At 41.4% G+C, this 19,090-nt stretch overlaps 1 long non-coding RNA gene across 1 annotated transcript; it reads left to right on the top strand.

Moving 5' to 3' along the window:
* The first annotated feature begins 3,374 nt into the window (after positions 1-3,374).
* Positions 3,375-18,869, top strand: LOC134585892 (uncharacterized). The gene is made up of 3 exons (XR_010086555.1): positions 3,375-3,463; positions 13,952-14,072; positions 18,579-18,869. It is a non-coding gene; the product is annotated as an uncharacterized LOC134585892 (long non-coding RNA).
* Positions 18,870-19,090: the final 221 nt, after the last annotated feature.

Below are 19,090 nucleotides of genomic sequence, written 5' to 3'. Positions count from 1 at the left end.
TATTCTGGCGAGGGCAAGGGCTCTTATTAAAACCCAATTAAGTTGGGAAATGTTTATGCTAGAGGCGATTTCACTAAATTGGTCAGCCAAAGCCCACCAATTAATTTTACACCTTAAATTGTACACTGACTTAGATGATACAACATTGGTTCTAATAAAACAAAGTTTGCAAATGGATGAGCCTTCTGGAATGAAAGACAATCACAGTTCAGACTCATGCAGTAGTAGGAGTCTAAAAGACTCTTTAGTTGAAAGAAATGTAAGTGAACAGAAAAAGGTTGTAGAGAATGAGCAGAACCATTTCAACAAGAAAGAAGAAAAGTCCATTCATAGGCATAGCAATAATGTGGTTTATGAGCAAAATGCCTCCTGTGGAGACAAACTAATAGAAATACATTCCATAAAATTCAACAGTGTTTGTCAAGAAAAGCAATCAATCAAAATACAACAAAGTGAAGAAATACAGCAAAAGCAATTGAATGACCCGAATTCAAATGTAATACAAATATATGAGACGTTTAACAGGATGCTTAAGACGGATGATAATAATCAAGAGCAGCCAACAAGTGACGGGAAAATTCTATCGAACAAAGAACTCGTGCAAACAATCAATGAGCAGTCAAATGTAACCTTTATTAAGGATATGGGAAATCCACAAAAGGAATTAAATAATCAGAAAACAGAGATCATCTCTATACAAGAAATTACCAATAAACAAACTGAAGGTTTAAACAAGGAACCAAGAATAGAAGACCATATAGTGCAAGATCAAGCCAATTTTAAACAAGAAACGACATTTAATGTGACAAAACAAGAATTAACACCTATTAAAATGCATGCAACCTTAAAAACGAACAAAAACATAAAAGGACAAATACAAAAAGTCAAAAAGGAATCAAACATTACTCTCATTGTACAGGAAATAGAAAACTCACTGAAAGCATCAGGAATTGAGAAACTGGAGACGGCGCCAGAGAAAGAACCCACTAATGAATCAATAGGAATTTTCAAAGAGCAATATGAAGATGAAACACAAAGAGAACAAGAAACAGACGAGATGGAAAGGAAAAACACACATAATAAGGTACAGCAAAATTTGGTATTTGCAAAAACTCAAACAGCTATTAAAAGAGATAGACAAGTGAGTGAAATGAAGGAAATTGCTCATAAGGAATCAAATTTAACTTTAATTGAAAATGAAATCGAAAGCTCACTGCAAACATCAACCAATCAAACGGCAGAGATATTCCTTCAGAATGAAAATGTCAGTGCACCAATCAGAGTTTTCATTGAGAAACCTAGAAATAGTATGTGCAGAGAACAAGAACTGGACAATTCAAAAACACAAAAGAAACCCAATAGGGTACAAAGACATTCAACATTTGCAAGACCACACACAGCACCAAAAAAAGGTTTGCATGAACAAGTTTGTTGGTTGAAATCAGCATTGGTTAAAGAAAATCAGCAAAATACAGACCGTGGAAAACCTCAAATTACTTATTCTGGGGTAAAGAAAAAAGGCACAATCATTGGTGAACAGAAAAAGGTATCTCTTATTGTATTTTTTGATAGTGAAACCGAATTAGGAAGAAATATGTGCTAAACCTCCAAATATAAAATATGTTTTATGAATATTTGCTCAGCATAGTTCAAACGCAAAAGCAATCAGCACGATAAAAAAGTTTACCATAAATTGTAAGTGATTTTCAATGTTCTTCAGTGGCAGAATTTGCAGGGAAGTGATACTTTCAGTATATGAATGAGCTGAAAAGTTTAATTTAATTGACATTGCGATAGTGGAATGAAAACAACACTATGAAGAACGGAAGCAGTATGGGGGCGATTCTGGAAAGTGTCAAACCATTCACAAATAAGTGATGAGATTGTGCCAGAGCACCCTTAGCACCACTATAACCATAACCAGTATATCAAACTCTGGGTTTCTTTAAGTACATGAGTAGTCTGGTACAATATTTTTGTTTTTTGACTCAGGCGTGTACCAAATGGATTTCTTATAATATAGATTATGAAAGGATCCAGATTGAGATATTACACAAGTGTATGGTGACGTCCTAATAAGATGACAGCGGCTGAAGATCTGCTTAAAGGTCTTAAAGGGAGACTATAGTAACCCAGACCACTTCATCTCAATACCATGTCCACCCTATTTTAACCCTGCAAGTTAAAGGAACACTATAGGGTCAGGAACACAAACATGTATTTCTGATGCTTTAGTGTTAAAACCATTATCTAGCCTGACCTCCCCTTCCGCCTAAATATAGTAAATTCTTGCTTTTGTTCAAGTCTGCAGCTGCTGGCTCTGCCCCTGATTTGCCTGCTTGGCTGACATCATCAGAAGTGATTCTCTGAGCCAATCACAATGCTTTCCTATAGGATTGGCTGAGACGGTCAAAGAGACAGATCAGGGGCAGAGCCAGCACAAGCCAAACACAGCACTGGCCAATCAGCATATCCTCATAGAGATGTATTGAATCAATACATCTCTATGAGGAAAGTTCAGTGTCTCCATGCAGGGGGTGGAGGCACTGAATGGCAGTGTAGCACCCTTCCAGGAAGCACCTCTAGGAGCCATCTAAGGAGTGGCCAGTTGAATTATCCCTAGGCTGTAATGCAAAACTGCATTTTCTCTGAAAAGACAGTGTTTATAGCAAAAAACCTGAAGGTAATGATTCTACTCACCAGAACAAATACATTAAGCTGTAGTTATTCTGGTGACTATAGTGCCCCTTTAAAGCATTGCCATTCTGTAGAATAGCAATGTTTTCCTTGCAGGGTTTAAATGTCTCTGCTCGCTGTCACTCAGTCAGTCACTAGAAGCGCTTCCTCCAAAAAATCGGAGTAAAACTCTGCTATTAGAATCGTATGGTCTCATAGAGACTGATTGACATTTGGCCATGCATGCCCACTAGCCTCCCAATGCTTTTCTATGGGAAAGCATTGTATTGGCTGAGATAATCAATATCGATGATCCAGTGCTGTGAGGGGGAAAAGGTAAGTAATATACTTTTTTAATCCATAGAGGTGGGCGCTGGTAAAATAAATGACCACCGGGGCACTATAGTTCTAGTAATACACATTTTAATTCTAAATGCTACAATTTTTCTTTAAACAAGAAGCTTAAAAGTACCTCATAGACTCTAACAAGATTATTTACTAAAGTGAGAGTTCAAATAGAATTCAAGGTAAATGTTAAACTTAAGGCCAGAGTAGTAGAACTGAAAGCATAACTTACTTAGAGATTTTTTTCAGATTGGCTATTTTGACCTTACATTTGAAATCCACCGCAAATTGACTTTGACTTTTTAATTAAATATATTGATGTCACATTGTTCTTTTTTTTTTTTCACCCAACAGTTAAACTGTAGACCACGTGAAGAAACCCATGCACACACCCAAATGATGGCTAAATATCCTCTGGCTGATAAGCTGGAGACTTGGGAGGGTGAGAACAATGTAGTTGTACAAGTCACCAGAGAAATGGCATCACACATGTCTTTCATGATACAGTATCTTAATAGAAAAGGACCTATTAAGGTATTTCTAATGGTAACCTGACAGAGGCACCAGTGACTTTATGAAGACAAGGTCCCTCTGTTTCTCTCCAGCTGTGTTTAGGCTAGAGCAGGGGTAGGCAACCTTTTAGCAGCACTGTGCCGATATAGGAATGTGATGTCCCGTAGCGTGCCGGTCTTATTTATTTTTTTTTTTTTAATTGAGGTGTGTATGCTGCCGTATTCTGCTTGTGTTATTTTTACTGTAATTGCTTTGTATCGTTGTATTTGTGCGTATATGCAGGGCCGTCTTTAATAGTAACTGGACCCTGGGCAAAGCATTTGCTTGGGGCCCCCTGGACCCTGTCCCCCCTCCCCAGGCATGCAATCACGTCCACCACCTCAATGCAGTGGCGGACCTAAAGTAGAGAGGTGCGAGAATTTTTGGGGGTCTCCCTGTTGCCCGGGTGATTAAAAAGGTAGATCCCCATCTGTCGTGCAACTCCAGAAATGCATTGACAGCTAGGGCTCTACCATTTACCCATGTTTGCAGGTCTGTATTTAGCACTAAGCAGTTTTTGTGTGTTTTAATGTAAACAGGTTTTTGTATGGAATATGTTTGTATGTGGTGTTGGCGTGATTGCAAGCATGTATTTGCGTAGTGTTGTTTTTTGAATGCAGGGGTGTATTTACATATAATTTTGGTGTGTAACACAGACATGTGTTTGTAGTAAGTGTTGAAATTTGAATGCAGGGGTGTATTTGTGTGTAGTGTTAGTGTGTGAATGCTGAGATGTATGCACATATACACACACACAGAGATATATACACACTGAAATTTGCATACACACACACATACTGACACACACTAAGACATACTGACACACACTAAGACATACTGACACACAGACATGCTGACACACACACACAGATATACTGACACACAAAGACATACTGACACACACACTGACAGACATACTGACACAGACATACACTTTAAAACCCACCCTCCAGTTTCCTACCTTTCCTGCTGGTGGCTGAAGGTGTTGGGAGTTGGGGTCTAGCGCTCTTGGTCAGTCCCCCTCCAATATGCCTACTCTTCTTTCCCGCGCGCTCCTCTCTTTGTGGGAGGAAGTGATGCGCGGCCGTCACTTCCTCCCAGCCTGCTGCCGAAAAGGGCCCGCTTGCGCTGTTAAAGTGCCTCAGCGTGCAACCGGGCCCCGGCTGACAGAAGCCCACCGGGTGGTCCTTTGTGCATGGGCCACCCGGTGGGCCTCCTTAGCGTGCAGATTACCGGCCAGAGGGTTAGAAATAGTTGAGGCCAGCAGAGCTCACGGAGCAGCTGGCCAGTTTGCCCCGCGTTAAAGGGCGGCCGTCACTTCCTCCCAGCCTGCTGCCGAAAAGCAAAGGGCCCGCTTGCGCTGTTAAAGTGCCTCAGCGTGCAACCGGGCCCCTGCTGACAGAAGCCCACCGGGTGGTCCTTTGTGCATGGGCCACCCGGTGGGCCGCCTTAGCGTGCAGATTACCGGCCAGAGGGTTAGAAATAGTTGAGGCCAGCAGAGCTCACGGAGCAGCTGGCCAGTTTGCCCCGCGTTAAAGACGGCCCTGCGTATATGAGCTATTATATTGTATATGTTCATGAGTAGTTTATGGTATTGTGTATAATACATATGTATGGGGGCTGCTTGTGGAATTGTGTGTGTGGGGATGGATATGTCACAGTGTGTGTTTGGTAGTGTGTGGGGGCTGTTTGGGGTATTGCATGTGGGGTTGTGTGCATGTATGTGGATTGTTAGTGGTGTTTCGTTTGTGCGGATTGTGTGTGTTTGTTTGTGGGCTGTCCGTATTATTTGTATGAGGGGAGGGTTATTCTGCATTTTTGTGTATATCTAGCAGTGTGGGTGGCTTCCAGTGGAGACTAGGCCGGCCAGGTACATGTCAAGGACAGGAGCTGCAACAGCAACTGCGAGCTGCTCTACTACAGTGTGGATTCCCATTCACAAGTGCTGGGAGGAGGTGATCTGAGGTCACTTCCTCTATGTGCTGCAATGCATAAACTGAGGATTGCCCTTCACCACCTTTTCGGATTAGCAGATATCTGAAGTTTTACTGGGACTCCTGATAGGCCAGAGCCTGTTTGGCTCTAGCAGCCTTGAGTGCCGTGCAAAGACACCTCGAGTGCCGTGCATGGCACTAGTGCCGTAGGTTGCCTACCCCTGGGCTAGAGCATTCATTGATTGTGATAGGATCATGACTACACATAATGTCACAGATAGCTGGAGAGAGGCAGATTGGACAAAATGTGCTTTATGATAGTGAATTGTCCTGATTTGATGACAAAACTATTTATCGTTCAGTTCTAGAATTGTCACATAATGATTATGCTGTAGGTAAGACTATATATTGCGCATTACCTGCATATCACTCCAATTATCTAATATTAATATTTCAATTGAAAGATTTCAATTTTGACAGAGTAATGTGCACTGTATATTCACTTTTTAAAGATACATGTTTTTTTTACGTTCTATAGATTTTATTGTCTAAAATGTTGACCTTGGTTATTAAAGGGTATATTAGATTAGATTTAAGTAGAGGGTATATACACTTAGAACAGTGTTTCTAAACCTTTTATGGAGAAGTAGCCCGGAAAAGTCTAAAAAAAATCATAAGTAAAGTACCTCTGCCTTGAGAAAGTAATTTTGAAATGTGTAGACATTAATGTTTAAGTTAATCCCATATTGGAGAAAAAATGTGATTAAAGGTAGTAAAGAATATTTCTAAAATAAATAGGACATAGTCTAAAAATTGCGAATCCATGGAGGAGTGTATGAAATATTAATCTGAAGTATAAACATCCCAAAATGAAAATATAATACACACATAATAGTTACACACAGAGAACACAGAAAGAAACACAGTTACACACAAAAGGACACTGTCACACAAACAAATTTACACACAGAGGAAACTGACACACACATGCTCACTGACAGACTGTCACGAGTACTTTACGACTCAACACGCAAACTATGTAACACAAAATGAACAAGGACAACGTATACCGGGCCTTAGAATGGCCGGACTTAAAGTAATAGACATGTGCAATTTGTTTCGGTGCGAATACGAACTTGGACGAATTTCAGACAATTCGGACATTCGGGTACTTCCGAATGACCGAATTTCCAAAGTGTCGAAGTGCCGAAGCGGTGGGTGGGGGCCCTAAATCAGAATAAGGGGGGGGACCTAATGTCCTCCCCCCTGGCCCCCACCCGGGAGTGGTGGATGGGGGCCCTAAACTATAATAAGGGGGGGACCCAATGTCCTTCCCCCTGGCCCCCACCCCTGAGCGGTGGGTGGGGGCCCTAAATTATAATAAGGGGGGACCTAATGTCCTCCCCCCTGGCCCCCACCCCTGAGAAGTGGATGGGGGCCCTACAGTAAAATAAGGGGGGGACCTAATGTCCTCCCCCCTGGCTCCCACCCCTGAGCGGTGGGTGGGGGCCCTACAGTAAAATAAGGGGGGGACCTAATGTCCTCCCCCCTGGCCCCCACCCCAGAGCGGCGGGTGGGGGCCCTAAATTGGAATAAGGGGGGGGACCTAGTGTCCTCCCCCTGGCAGGTGGGGGCCCAAAAAACAATGTCCCCCCAGGTGACTAGGGGTCCCCAAACCCCTAGTCACCTCTCACCCCCCCCCAATAAAAATGATCCCCCTACCTACCCCCCTCACCCTAAAAATAATGAGGGGGGACCTTTAACTAAGAACCTGTAAAAAAAAAAACTTACCATTCAATGTTTTCTTTCTTCTAAAATCTTCTTTTTTCAGCCCCAAAAAAGGGCAAATAAAAACCCCATAAGAACCGACGCAATTATAAAAACAAAAACAAAAAAAACGAGCGCAAAAAAAAAAAATCCATCTTCACCCATGGAGGGCTCCGCGCAGACTGAGCTCTGCAGGGCGGGGGAAGGCCTTATAAATCCTTGCCCCGCCCTGGAATTAGGCTCAGAGCACTCTGATTGGTGGGTTTAATCAGAGAGTTTTGAGTCAAATTACACAGCGTGGGAAAATTCCAAAGAACTTTCCCACGTGTAAAATGACACAGAGCACTCTGATTGGTGGATTTCAAATCAACCAATAAGAGTGCTGTGACAGGTAAATGTAGAGACTTACCTGTCTAAACCCACCAATCAGAGTCCTCTGAGCCTAATTGCAGGGCGGGGCAAGGCTTTATAAGCCTTCCCCCGCCCTGCAGAGCTCAGTCTGCGCGGAGCCCTCCATGGGTAAAGAAGGATTTTTTTTTGCGCTCGTTTTTTTTTTTATAATTGCGTCGGTTATTATGGTTTTTTTTTGGCCTTTTTTTGGGCTGAAAAAATAAGATTTTAGAAGAAAGAAAACATCGAATGGTAAGTTTTTTTTTTTTTATAGGTACTTAGTTAAATGTCCCCCCCTCATTAGTTTTTAGGGTGAGGGGGGTAGGTAGGATACTTTTTATTTGGGGGGAGGGGATGACTAGGGGTTTGGGGTCCCCTAGTCACCTGGGTGGGAGGGGGCATTTTTTTTAGGGCCCCCACCCGCTGCTCAGGGGTGGGGGCCAGGGGTGAGGACTGTAGGTCCCCCCCCTTATTAGTATTTAGGGCCCCCACCTGCCGCTGAGGGGTGGGGGCCAGGGGGGAGGACATTAGGTCCCCCCCTTATTAGTATTTAGGGCCCCCACCCGCCGCTCAGGGGTGGGGGCCAGGGGGGAGGACATTAGGTCCCCCCCCCTTATTAGTATATAGGGTCCCCACCTGCCGCTGAGGGGTGGGGGCCAGATGGGAGGACACTAGGTCCCCCCTTATTACAATTTAGGGCCCCCCCCGCCGCTCAGGGGTGAGGGCCGGGGGAGGAAATTAGGTCCACCCCCTTATTAGTATTTAGGGCCCCCACTCACCGCTGAGGGGTGGGGACCAGGGGGAGGACACTAGGTCCCCCCTCTTATTCTTGTTTAGGGCCCCCACCCACCGCTCAGGGGTGGGGGCCAGGGTGGAGGACATAAGGCCCCCCCTTATTCTAGTTTAGGTCCCCCACCCACCGCTGAGGGGTGGGAGTCAGGGAGGACATTAGGTCCCCCCTTATTCTTGTTTAGGGCCCCCACCCACTGCTCAGGGGTGGGGGCCAGGGGAGAGGACATTCGGTCCCCCCCCTTATTAGTATTTAGGGCCCCCACCCGCCACTCAGGGGTGGGGGCCAGGGGGGAGGACAATAGGTCCTCCCGCCCCCATAATTTTACTTTAGTGCCCCCACCCGCCGCACAGGGGGGGTCCTATTTTTTTTTTTTTTACAGTGAGCAGTCATAGGCTGCTCACTGTTTACTAGACATGCCCCTACTCGCGGTATAGCGAGTAGGGGCATAATTTACTAATACTAAGTAATTTTTACTTAGTATTAGTAAATTTGGCTGAAAGACCAATTTAGGTCTTTCAGCCTTTTGGTAGATAACTCCCTAATACCGTGGGAATTAGGGAGTTATCTACCAAGCGGCTGCAAGAGAAGTCCCAAGGTGCCGAAGTCCCGAAGTTCCGAAATTCCGAAGTGTCGAAGTTGCCGAATTTCTGAAGTGTCGAAGTGCCGAAGTTCCGAAGTGCTGAAGTTGCCAAATTTCCGAAGTGCCGAAGTTCCGAATTGCAAAAATCCCAAATTTCGGAATGCTGAACCGAACTGAAAATTTTCCCCATGCACATGCCTATAAAGTAATAAATAATGGTCAAAATACTAGCCGAGGTCAGGGACATAGAAAGAGACACAACGAGGAAGCAAGCCAAAAGTCAAGGATACCAGAAATAAGGGAAAGTCAAAATACAAGCCAAAGTCAAATACCAAAAAGAACTAGAACGCACTCTCTGACAACCAACCAGTGGAAACCATGACAGGGCACTGACCAAATGCTATTTTGAGTTTAAATAACTCTTCTAAGATTATGATTGGTTGTATATAGCCTTTGACCCCAAAACGTGCGTGCATGTCGTTTGCGTGACATCACATGCACGTTGGCGCCATCTTTGTTGAGGACGGAGACGGGGCTATATTGCTTTGTGGGACCGCAGCGGCCGGCATTCATTATAACACTGCACCGGTCGGGGATAGCTCCACGAGGGTGCTGAATGGCAAGCTGACTTGCCTCAGGTAAGTTATTATTTTAACAGCATGACCACAGCGATTGGATGTGACTACGCTGTGTTGAGGCGAAGGGAACGTGACACAGACACTCTCTCTGATCTGACTGACACACACTCACTGATTTCACACACACATTCTCTCACACACACTCTCAAATACATTTTTAAAAATTATTCTTATTTAAGTCCATCCAGCCTCCCTTTCTTTGGGACAACAGGAGTGGATCCTTTCTGTGGGGTCCAGTGTGACTTGTATAATCTTTGTGCTCTTCCAGCACTGCTCCCTCTCACGCTATTTAGTGATGTCGGTGCTGTAGTGATGTCATAACCCATTTCCCAGCATTGCTGTAGGGTATGCGAGGGAGTAGTGCGGGAAGAGCACAGACATCAGCGTTCCCTCGCCGCCCACCTCATTCCCTCCTCCGCAAACAGCACATTCGGGCATAGTAGGTACTTGCCATCTGCCACCTGCTTGTGGTGCGCATACCCTGGGGGTACATGTACCACAGGTTGAGAACCTGTGATTTACAAGGAAATAAAACCTGAATTGCAATATATAAGCCAATAATTCAGGGTGAATTATTGAGTTTTTCCTCTCCTTTGACTCAACTTTTGCAATTCAAATTTTTTTCTAATGGATGTCAAACATATGTAATACATCATGTATAATATAATTTTTTTTTAAATTACGAGTAAAGAGCAGCAATTCAGATTTTTATTTCAACATCATGCAATTTGTTTTTGTTTTTTTAATTCACTATAGATTTCTGTTTACCTCCTTGTAGATTTAATATAATGAAATAAAATAAAACAAATAATGAACACTACTGTTTTTGAAAGATGATGGTAAAATATGGATTTTGCAGAGCCATTACCAATTCTAAGTAACAATAAGTCTAAACCAAACTTGTTTTATATAACATTAAAAACCTATAATTATACCTATATAAAACACATTTAAAAGGTGATAACATCCCATAGGGATATCATGTAGGAAAAACTTGATATAGTTATATTATGACAATTACCACCACTGAACGGTAACAGTTTCTGTATTCTGTGTGTGTCTTGAATCTTTTGCTTTTATAGAGATCATCACTGATATTGAGAAAGCAACAATTTGATGATCATTCAGTTACCAGAAGTATGATATTCCTGCTAGGATGTGTGATCGGCTGCCAAATTGTTAATTTATCTATTTGACTGCAACACGAGCACTCTTTTCTATACACCTATGTTACTTGCCTACATTTTCAGATTTCGATATGATTGGCCATTAATTATCATGTTCTGCCATGAGTTTATCATTATAGCAATAATACTTATTTAGTGAAAATTATTTGCAACAGTGTTGATGATTCTTTAGAAAGGAAGTAATTGTCTGGGATTCTAACTCCACGGTCGGTTGTCTTTTGGTACATATGAACAGGTGCTTTAATATGCAGCACCTTAATAATGCCTGAGCAGGAAAGGGATGGGGAATCGTGCTTCCTAGCATATAAAATGGTGTGCTAAAATCATTTGGGATGGCTCCCATAGGGACTCTTTGCATCTATACTGAGCTGTAGTGGTTATGGTTCTTAGAGTGCAGAAGTATTTAGAGTGCAGGGTATTTACATGCCCGGAATAATGGATTTGGCTTTTGTTCCAGCTTAGTGATTGTCTACAAACTGAGCCAGTCATAAACCCCACAGGAACGTCTATTGATGTCCATTTCGGATACACGTTTTGGGATACATTTAGACAAACATTTTGCAATGATAATCTTAAGATGATATAAGGCAGCTTACGTTCCAAAAATCCTTACTATACTTTTTACCTTCTTTAACATTAAATATGAATACTTATATCCTTTAACTTCACCTCCAACTCAATACATACTACTTTATCTGATCCAATGAAAGATACGTGTCCAATATGGAAACAAGAACATGTTTTTTTCCATTGATACGTGGTCTTTACTAGACTAGAGGATTAATTTAATGAGTTCTATTTTATGTTGGAGAAGGAGTTGTCCCTGATGAGATATGTTGGCTCAACATGGCGAGACTACCCTTTCCTGAACCCATGATGGAACTCTAATTGGATATGTTGAATCCAAATGAAATTCTAAAATGCCATGAAGTATTATAGCTATCAATTCCACTAATCCCAATAGGTATATGACTATTTCTTCTTGCATGCTTTGAAGTGAATAGCATGCATTGAAGTGATCCACTTTCTTAAAACTGGTTTATATTACTGGAGTTAAGGAACATTAATATTATTTGCAATACTTTCTCAATGTAGACCACAGACCAGCTCATTGCTTCTGCTAAATGTATAGCTTCAAATGGGCAAAATTTTGTAAAATTTGTTCGGATAATGGCTAAAAACTGCATAGACAAGAGGAGTTCAGCAGAGCTGCAGTGTGGTATGGAACAAATTCAAACAATTAGCAATCAACTGAACATCGTTTCCAGGTAAATATTGATAGAAGAAGACCCTTTTGCAAGTTTTTGTATCACAAAAGTATTGATTGAGTTATACACGGGGATATTAAATGGGACGGTCGTTACTTTCGGTATAGAACACATTTGCAGAACTTGTGTGGAACCGATACTTGAGAACAGACTGGAACCAAATATGGAATAAATGCCTTACTTTTACATTTAACAGTTAAATCACTTTTATTACCGTGTATGCAGCTGTCGCCACAACTGCCCAGGCTGTGACTTACACAACCTGCATGAAAAATATATGGTTTCATTTTTAGTCAGATGTAACTGAACTGAACTTTAATTACATGCAGGAGGCTACTGCAGTCTAGCAAGCTAATAATAGAGCAGGATAAGACATTAAACAGAATTTGCATTAACCCCTTAAGGACCAAACTTCTGGAATAAAAGGGAATCATGACATGTCACACATGTCATGTGTCCTTAAGGGGTTAAGGGAAGTGTAAATATTAGATGACTCTTTACAGGAAGTGCTTAGGAAGGCTGTGTAAGTCACATGCAGGGACTAGGACAGCAGAAACAAAGTGATTAAACTCCTAAATGGTAGAGAATTGAGCAGTGAGACTGCAGGGGCAAGATCTATACACTAAAACGGCTTTATTAAGCTAAAGTTGTTTTAGTGACTACAGTGTCATTTTAGGTTCAATCCAGAGATTCGATTCCTTGAAGATTAAAACTGACTGTGTGCCTAACCAAGTTGTCCTTCACTTAACTAGAAATGGTGATTCATTTGAATACACATATTCCAATGGCTAGAAAATACCAAGCCTTCCTAGTGTTCTAATACTTGATACAGGACGATATTTATTAAACGAGTAATGCTACATTGAAAAAGTACACTCAAAAATATATCTAGGATGCTTGACCCTGGGGTATCATGCACATTTTCCAGAAGCAAATTCAGGTAGTGTTGATTAGTAAAGAAGCTTTATCCACCAGGGAGCTTAGAACAAATTGGAATTATTTTTTTTAAAGATTGGATATAAAATACTTGCTTCCTCTCTGATACACGTCACTAGTTAGAAATTACATGACAGCATTTATAAACCCTTACAATTAATTCCACATCATACAATATTTAAATTTGTGTTTTCACTTTTGGATAATATTTTAAGGTCCCAAAAATTGCACTATGTGTAGTTATTATATCCATGATGTGGCTTTGAAAGAGCATTTTCAAAACTATATATTTACTGCCAAAATGCGAAGTATGTGCACTATATTCATTAAAGGGACATTCCAGATCACTAATACACTTTAGTTTCCTGAGGTGCTTTATGTGTGATAAGTGTGTCCTCTTTTTTTTTTTTTTTCTCAGTTTACAAAAAGTGATTTCAATAAAAATTGGTACTTTTAAATAAACCTTGTTATATCACCCTGGCTAAAAGTCAGGCAAAAGTTCCTGATACGTCCTGGTTTGGTTAGCTCAGTAGAGCTAAATTTAAGAGGCATCAATTGCTGAGAGCACCTGTCTTCTCCTTGAACTGCATTGACAAGTCTCTATTTTGACAGCCACTAAATGTTTGGCCCGAGGAAGAAGAGGTCCTGAAAAAGGCTGCAGACAAGAGATCTGCAGCTTTTGCAAGATGTGTTTAAATATAGCACCAATAAAAAAAATCATAATACATGCATGCATATTTTCATTGGTGATATCTACTATATAGTGATTAGTAATTTATTTTATATATTGGCAGTGTAGTCTCCCTTAAAGTGCTAGAATGTAATAATTATTCTGAAAAGCATGAAGTATGAAACTCATTCTTGTTTTTTTCATCTCCTGTACAGTGTAAAAGCAGCTACAGGATGTGATGATTCCACCGGGGAGGATGTTTTGGTGAAAAACGCACAGAACCTGATTCATAGTGTTCTGCAAACTTGGAAGGCTGCAGAAGCCGCTTGTCTTACGGTGAGCAAACCCCGATGGTCAAAAAAATAAAACGTACAAAAATAATATATGAAAAGAAAGGTTCTAACGTTTTCTATAGTGCCAAAAACTGATTTTCAACTGCTGTAGGTACAATAATAAAGCCCTTTACTGCACTGATGAAGAAAAAAAAAAGTACATTTTTTAAAATGCCTGTTCACGCATCAGCGTAAATGTCTCTTTAACCTGTGATCACTGCATTAATTTAAGATTTGCTCATGTTCTTAAAAGTAAACTATACCTTATGTGATATTGCTTGATATTTTCATACATACATACAGCATTTCATGGTTCACTCATGACAATCTACCTGCGAATAAACCTATATTTGGAAAATTCCAAGGATAGAACTGATTTTCAGTTAATTGGCAGCGATTCAAAGGGTTTATTCACAAAATGCCATGCTGATCAAAGAGGACCCAAGTAGTACTGAGTCTGTGAAAAATTTACTAGGCTAATTATGCCAGATAAACTCTGTCTTGCATCATTTTGGGCATTGCAGAGAGGGCCGGATTAACATAGGGGCTGATGGAGCTGCAGCTCCAGGCCCAGGCCCAGGCCCATTGAATAGGCCCATTTAAAAAAAAAAAAATATATATATATATATTTTTTTAACACACTACGCTTAGGTTTGCCACCTGACTGGTATTTTAAGGCACAGCTGGTATTTGAGGCTGCCTGGCCGTGCCGGTATTGCAGTAATACCGGCAATACAAATGCAAATATTTTTCTTAGTATAAACAGAGATTACTCTGCAATACCAGCACCGCCAGTAGGGGTCACTGTGTATGCAGAGAGGCAGGGATAGGAAGTTACAGCATCTCCCTCCCTGCCTCTCTCTAATCACTGATCCGCAGGGGAGCAGCTACACAACACAGAGAGTCCAGACAGCAGCTCCCAGCCTGCAGATACAGACTACAGCTCAGGTATGTGAAGGAGGGGGGAAAGGCAGCAGGGAGACATGGGGACACTGAGAAACATGGGAACGCTGTGAGACATAGGTAGACACATTAGGACATGGAGACACTAGGGACACCGTGTCTCCATGTCTCCCAGCCAGTGTCCCTAGTCTCCTAGTGTCCCCTAGTCTCCCAGTGTCCCCAAATTGCTGTGCCCCCACGTCTCCCAGCCAGTGTCTGTGTACCCATGTCTCCCAGTGTCCCCAAGTGTCTTAGTGTCCCCAGGTCTCTCAGTGTCCCCTAGTAGCCTAGTGACATGGGACACACTGAGACATGGGGACATTGGGAGAAATGGGGACCCAGACACTGGGAGAATAGGGGGCTGGGTGACATGGGGACACGGACACTGTGATACATAGGGACACTGATGACAGGCTGGCCTTCCAATTATTTGGACAGACATGCCCCCTTTTTGGGCATGTTCACCCCTGTTGGCAGATTTGGTCAGTGGCCCATTCTTTTACCCTACCCATTGACATCCTGCTTCACTGGACACTGCTGTTAGGGGGTATGGATTTACTTGAAAGATGAAAGCATAAGTTATATAAAGAGATTAGCATAGAGTATGTGTTTACTTATAGCTGCATCCTTTGAGTTTCCCTCCAACACCAACTCCATTAGATACATGATGCTTGAGAGGTATGACTGTTTTAGTGTTTTTGGTTGATAAGATTCTGTAATTAGGCCCCATCATAATTGTCAGCACCAGGCCCACGGGGCTCTTAATCTGGCCCTGATTGCAGATACGAGTGGAAATCATATTGAAAGACTGTAAATTGGCTAAACTTAGGGAATAGGTCCAAATTTGGAAGCAGCAGAGTTCTGTCAAATACTAAATTTTCCATTGAAAATTGATCCATCAAGACCATTTTGTGTAAAGAAGTCTGCAGCAATGACATTTCACCCCTATATGGCAGAGCTACTCTTTATAGAGCCCCATATAATTACTGCATTACAAAGAATTTAGGAACAACAAAGTTTGTAGAATGCAGATGTGAGTTTCTTATATTATATTACACATCACACCCCATTGCAGCTGAAATTTCAGTGAGTTATTATTAACGGGACACTATAGTTCCCAGAACTGCTACTGCTTAATGTAATGGTTCTGGTGTCTATATCATGTCCCTGCAGGCTGAGCCTTTGAAATGCTGAATTTTAGGAGAAAAGGCAGTGTTTACATTGCTACCTAGTAACACCTCTAGTGGAAGTCACACAGATTTTTTTTTTTTCATGCTGACTGTGTCAGTCACAGCAAGGGGAGGTGTGGCTAGGGCTGCACAGAAAGAAACAAAAGTGACCTAACACCTAAATGGCAGATAATTGAGCAGACTTGCAGGTCAGACAAGGCACACCAAGGCAAACTCTGCAATTGTGGAGAAGCACAAGCAAGGAGAAGATAACAAATGCCTCCATCCCACCCACATTGCACTCCTTCCATTACCTTCAGTGCATTTATTTTCTATTAGAAAAAACAGGAAAAAGAACGAAGCCTCCCTCGCTAGCCCAGAGCCAGCACGTGCTCTGAGCCGGCAAAACAGACCAATCACAGGCTTATTTATGAGAAACCGGTGATTGGTATGTGACCGGTCTCTGTGACATTGAAGGGGGCGTGGAATTCAGCGTCGGGCACGTAATCCAGCATTGGATTCCACTGGAGTAAAACTATTCCGGCCCAATAGGGCGTTTTATACCAAAAAAGGTCCGCTTTTTGGAGTAACCCTTTAATCTCCAGTGGTAGTATGGAACCAAGAAGTAGTATGGTTACCATAAGCAACAATCATTAAACAAGTTTGAAATCAGTATCAGATAAACTCATAGTCACAGCCCCAGTCCTGCAGATTGAAGCTTCACAACTTTTCAACTAGTCACATCATGAGTGTTTCAGGTCCCGGCTGTAGAGTGACTGAACACACAAATTTTTTTTTTTTTTTAAAAATGTGTACGTGCATTAGGAGTTACTAAAACTCCTGCACACAAAAATGTTAACAGAAGAGTGGCTACTAATATAACAAGTACAATATATTTGTGCCTATATGTGTCTGCCAGTTTATGTTTGTGCGCATGTATATTTGTTTGGACAAGGTTTGTATTTGTGTCAGGGGCATTGTAGGCGTCAGTATATTTATATGTGTGTGTTGATGTTTTTGTATATCTGTGTAAGTATGTGTGTGGCAGTGTATGTTTGAATTAGCATACATCCTCGCAAACACCAACGCAATATGCAGACACACCCCATGTAATCAAACATTACAAACACACACCCCTGCATTCAAACTCCAAAATTATATACAAAAACCCTTCATTCTAACACCAACAAAACACACAAAAGCACACCTGTCTATAATAGTCCACATTACATGCAAACATAAACACAACACACAATTACACCACTGCATTCCAATGGCAACAGTACATACAAATATGCCCTTTCATGCACACACATAATCTATGTAAACACATGCTTACATTCAATCACACCAACACTGCTTACAAGTTCAACACTGGAAGGATGTGCAAATGGTATAGCCCCACCTGGTATATCACCATGATAGTTTGACAGATGGGAATCTACCTTTTGGCCACCCTTGTGTTCGAGGGAACACAAACATTTTCTTGCACTAGGGCACTCTCTACATATGTTCTGCCACTGCTTACTTTGTATATAGTAATTACATATTTGAGCAAATTATCTTGCGTAATCAGCAGGCAGTCACTGGGTATAAAGATAATATACACTTCCACTAGGCAGGGACCAGGAGATGCTGCTGTTCTGCTCTGCCTGTGCTGCTTCCAAGTTGGCTTCTTGCTTCTCTCTCCTGTGGGCACTGGAATCCCACCTCTTGGTGCTAAGAGCCAATGGTGGCCCCTGAATAGAGAGGCCAATAGCACTCACGGGCAGCTGACGCTGCTCCCTGAATCACAACTCAATGGAAATCCCTACTTCCTCACAAGAAGGGCCCTGCAGAACTGAACCCTATCACAGAAATAAAGAAACATATCCCCATATTTGGCTGACCACCCTCCCCTCTAGAAAAATAATCTTAGTGTTTCTAAAGTACCGCAAATATTTCTTCCCCACATACAAAAGAGCCTCCACTGGTGTGCAGTGAAGGGTGCTGGGACTATGTATCATTTCTCTTTCTCTCTGGTTACTTACTGCACCCTGCTCAGAGCTCCACTGTCTCCCATACTGCATTCATTTACAGCCAAACTACAAAACTGGTAGATGGTTGAGGGGGATTCACAACATGTAAGGGAAAGATGTGTTTAAAAAAAAAAGTGTGAGTGAGGTGGGTGCAAAAAAAATAACATATGTATTTGAAGACTTTTTGTTTTGTTTTTGGTTCCCCAATCCCAATTTGTTTTTCTTTTTTCATTTTCCATACAGTACACAGAAAAATATATAGAAGGAAAAATATAAACAAACAATATTGCATTGCAACACATTAAGACAAACACCTATGGTTTCTACCATTGTTTTACTTTTTTTCCTTACAAATTTTTATATTTCTCACTTATACAACAGGGCACTGGAAATCCAGCATGTAATAAAGAAGAGGCAGATGTCGCGGTTTTCTGTTCTTATTTACGAAAGAAACTGGGTGAAAGAAGTAAAGAGTTTTCAATCTTCAATATGTGAACTTTAATTTTACATATGTATGCAGCTTTAGGAAACAGATACCACTCATTGTTTTACATACAACAATCCATGCTACCTGTCTATGTAGTAATCTTTTCTTTTATAGTGTTAATGTTTTTCATAACATTTGCCTAGCATTAACGACTACTTGGCACTTTCCTTACATGTCTCCTTCAATAAAATGCAAGAAACTTGCTTTGAAACTGTATTTACTTGAAAGCATGTCCAGTATTCATTTAACATTTTTTATTTAAAATATTTAAACATGTAGGACTTTATCCTTCACGTGGTCCAAAAATCACCAAGTTTAAGGAAGCCACAATATTTCACTTTACATTTAACCACTTTAAATTCAATGTAATATTCTATTTACTGAAGCAGATTTAACAAACATGTGT

Source organism: Pelobates fuscus, chromosome 2, assembly GCF_036172605.1.
Source record: "Pelobates fuscus isolate aPelFus1 chromosome 2, aPelFus1.pri, whole genome shotgun sequence".
In the NCBI taxonomy this organism is placed as follows: Eukaryota; Metazoa; Chordata; class Amphibia; order Anura; family Pelobatidae; genus Pelobates; species Pelobates fuscus.
Note: the sequence above shows the minus strand (reverse complement) of the source record. Positions and strands in the feature narration are given on the sequence as shown.